This window comes from Spinacia oleracea, chromosome 3 (assembly GCF_020520425.1).
Source record: "Spinacia oleracea cultivar Varoflay chromosome 3, BTI_SOV_V1, whole genome shotgun sequence".
Lineage (NCBI taxonomy): Eukaryota > Viridiplantae > Streptophyta > Magnoliopsida > Caryophyllales > Amaranthaceae > Spinacia > Spinacia oleracea.
In genome coordinates, this window is record NC_079489.1 from 64,553,718 (window position 1) to 64,557,550 (window position 3,833).

General features: G+C 42.6%; 1 non-coding gene across 1 annotated transcript; it reads left to right on the forward strand.

Annotated features, from left to right (window-relative positions):
- The first annotated feature begins 496 nt into the window (after positions 1-496).
- LOC130471009 (small nucleolar RNA R71) lies at positions 497-602 on the forward strand. The gene has a single exon (XR_008931710.1). It is a non-coding gene; the product is annotated as a small nucleolar RNA R71 (small nucleolar RNA).
- The last annotated feature ends 3,231 nt before the right edge of the window (positions 603-3,833 follow it).

Sequence of the window (3,833 nt, forward strand, 5' to 3'; positions counted from 1 at the left end):
CCACATCTAAATCTCCTTCATAAGAAGGGCCATAATCCACATATGAAACATTATGCGCTAAAGGACACATGTTAGGGAAATGCCCATACTCATGACAATTTTCACAAATGATGTATCTAATGGCATAGTGTTGTAGGAACTCACCTTGCTCTTCCCCTTAGTGAGAAGAGTAGCCGACGGTGGAGGAATTGTTGATGGTGATAGAGGTTGACTTGGAGTGCTCTCAAGCTTCTCTAACCTTGAGCTAAGCTTCTCAATGATGCGCGCTTGCTCAATTGCATAAATCGACCCTTTACCATCATCACCTCTACTCTTGCCATCATAGCTCCTTGTTCCTACATACCATGCTTGGTATTTTTGCACGACATCCTCTATGATCTCCTCTATTTGGTCCTCCGTCTTGTTCATAATAGGACCACCCTCCCCGGCATCAAGACTTGTTTTGGAGGTAGGGCTCAATCCCAAGTAGAAAGTTTGTAAGAGGAGCCATTTAGGAATCCCGTGATGAGGGCACTCCCTTTGGTATTCCTTGAACCGATCCCAAGCCTCAAATAGAGACTCATCCCGCTTTTTCTCAAATTATGGGATCTTATGACGATACTCCGCCGTCTTCCCGTGCGAATAGAACTTGCTCAAGAACGCACTTGTCACTTCATTCCAAGTCCGAAGTGTGTTTGGCTTGACCTCCTTGTCAAGACAATCACTAGTACGCTCCAAGAGGGAGAAACGGAATAGCGTCAACCTTATGTAATCCGAAGTCACTCCATTGTGCTTAATGGTATCACAATAGTGCTCAAATTGTTTCAAGTGTTCATGCGGTGATTCGCCACTCTTTCCGCAAAATGGATGACTTTGCACCAAATTAATCAATGCGGGATTTATCTCAAAATTGTTTGAATTGGTAGTCGGTGCTTGAATGCCACAAGTCGCCTCAAAGGCTCCCGGAATTCCAAGGTTCTTAACCGGAAGAGCCATTATCCCAATGGTTGGACTTGTTGACTCTCGTTCCGTAGCTTCACTCAAGGTTTCGAATCTATTGTAGCTCAACGAACGGGTTCGGATACGCCTCAAGCTTCGCAAAGTCCTCTCCAACTCTAGGTCGAGAGGGTAGAGAGGCCTATGATGAGTTCGACCCCTATCTTGCATACAAAACTCAAACAAACCGTGAGCAATGCAAAGGAAAAACTAAAGCAAGAATGAAATATTTTTTGTATTTTCTATGGTTAAACTAGACTCAACTTAACTCAAAAACAACAGCCGTTCCCCGGCAACGGCGCCATTTTGATAGAGGTATTTTCCGTCATTGAATGAATACACCTTTATCAAACAAATTTATAAACACCTAACTAACCGGCTATATGAGCTATAGCGGCAAGCATAGGGATCGTCCTAAGGAAACGGAGTGAAGTGAGTTCAATTGTTAAGCTAGTTTAGGACGGAGTTTGAATTTTAATTATCGACTACAATTCTAAGCTATCAAACAAGTTTTTGCAAATAAAGGAAAGCGTCAGGGAATTGGGGATAGACTAGGGTAATCGGGGAAGGATAAAGGCTAATCACACAATTACGATGCAATGACTTAACATATAGGGGAAAAGCTACTATTGACGAGCTCGCCACCTGTGAGGGGGTCGAAAAAGCGCGAGGCTAATGCATGACCTTGTCCCTCGTGGGTGTGACGATTCTTTTTATTCAATCAAGTGTAATTGGATTTCCTGTGAGTATACACCCAATTGACTAGTAATATAGGAGTCGCCATTCAGTTTTTAACGACAATGAGAAAAACTGACAAAACCCGGTTATCGTGACATAAAGGGAGTGCAATTATGTTTGACCACGACGGCCGTAGGTTCCCTTGTGATCCCTGGTGTGGGGATCTCTCAATATACACCCGCAAGGTAGAGATTGAGGGTTCGGGGGACTATAACTACCGAGAGGAGTAATTCGCTCGTCGATAACTCCAGAGGCAGGATATCCTTACTAGCTCAGCATAAATAATTGAAGGGACATGCGTTAACTATTAAACTAATCTGAATTGATTTTAGCAATATGCAACATATAACACTAATTCGATCGTGATTATCTGTTTTAAATAGCATTAAGGGACCTAGCATGATAATCCGATTTCCCAAAAATATTATATTTGTTAGGCGTGATAGAACAATCATATTAGGTTAGTTTAACAGTTCATAAAAAGGGCGAGGAAAGCAGTTAAATCATCGAAAAGGGACACATTACGACGCACCCTTGAGAGGTGCGTCACGGTTCTCAGAAAACTAACCACTTTGACTTTGCTATTTCTCCTTTTTATTTAACGAATCTCAATTATGGGATAGGATACGTTCTGTTCGATTTATGGATCGATTGCGACAGGACGCGTGAACAGTTTCGCAGCGAGAGGCTTAGGCTAAGGGGTTTAGAGTCAATACTCAGAATATGTTATGTGTTGTTGTGTGTTCTTTCACGTTGAAACTAGGGGCCTATTTATAGGGAAGAGTTCGTGGAAAGATAGAATTGCAGACTTCTAATCCGCAAAGAATTAGGAAAAAACACGTCCCAGGTAATTTCGGCGCCCAGCTCTGGGCGTCAAAGATTTTGGCGCCCAGGGCTGGGCGTTGAAAATAGAGATCCATGCAATTTCAGCGCCCAGGGCTGGGCGTCAAAGATTTCGGCGCCCAGCTCTGGGCATTGAAAGTGATGTCTGGGCCGAATTCTTTGTCAGATTCGGATTCCTGAAATCCGTAGAGTTTGAGATTAATTCGAGTCTTTTAGCGCGTATCAATTTTGTGACGGAATGCGTCTGGGCCCGTTACGAACTCTAGGCTCGTTAAGATTTCGATTATTACGTAACTCTTATTTCCGAATCATATTAGGAATAGGATTCTCGCAGTTTTCTATCTCATTTAGGATTTATGTTGGAATGCAATACCTAATTCTGACAGGTTTCTATCTTTTATGATTTGCCACTCTTAGAAGCTACTTTTTACGGCAGTTACTATTTTTAGCAGGTTTCCATAAATAGCAGGTTTCGGGTGAAATGAAATGGGGAATCGAGATTCGTTTATTTTATAGGAGATGCGTTGTCAAGTGTAGTTTTTATGCTTTCATCATCGAACCTTTCCCTTGCGGGAACGGGGACAAAAGTAGGTGTCTACAGTTAGCCCCCACTTTGACTGAGTCTTGGAGTAAGACGATGGTCAAAGTATTAGACGGAGTGCGTCACACAAGCCCTGGTGTATGTGACCTGTTTTGCGAGGGTCTCACGAGCCCCCGAGTGATAACATTTGACTCAAGGGTCATCACTTGAAGTGTCGACATATCCCTCACGTGTCATTGGGATTTGTCAACTGATAGTATAGAAACTTCCTCACTTTGTCATTGGAAGGATCTAAAGATGCGTAGAAACTCCCTCACTTTGTCATTGGGAGTAGCTACAAATGTTTTCGAAATAAAAGCTGTAAAGTGTAATTTGGCCTGGCCAAGCCAAATCACGAGGTAAAACGTTTTTAAAGATTCTCATTTCAGGGCTAGCTAAACGAGAAAACCCCCTTGTTTTTATAGGACGTAAAACGAAGGAAAATCCAGTATATCGTTCTTTTTTGGAAAAACGAAAAACCAATCCTTTAATTTTTGGAAAAAGGGAAAACCAATCCTTTAATTTTCGGAAAAAGCGAAAACCGATCCTTTAATTTTCGGAAAAAGGGAAAACCGATCCTTTAATTTTCGGAAAAAGGGAAAACCGATAAAAGTTTTCGCTGCAGCGACTAAGGACCTGCGCTGTTAGTGACGCAGACCCCGCCCGCTGAAGGTGGGCGAGCTTGTCCGCTGAGGGT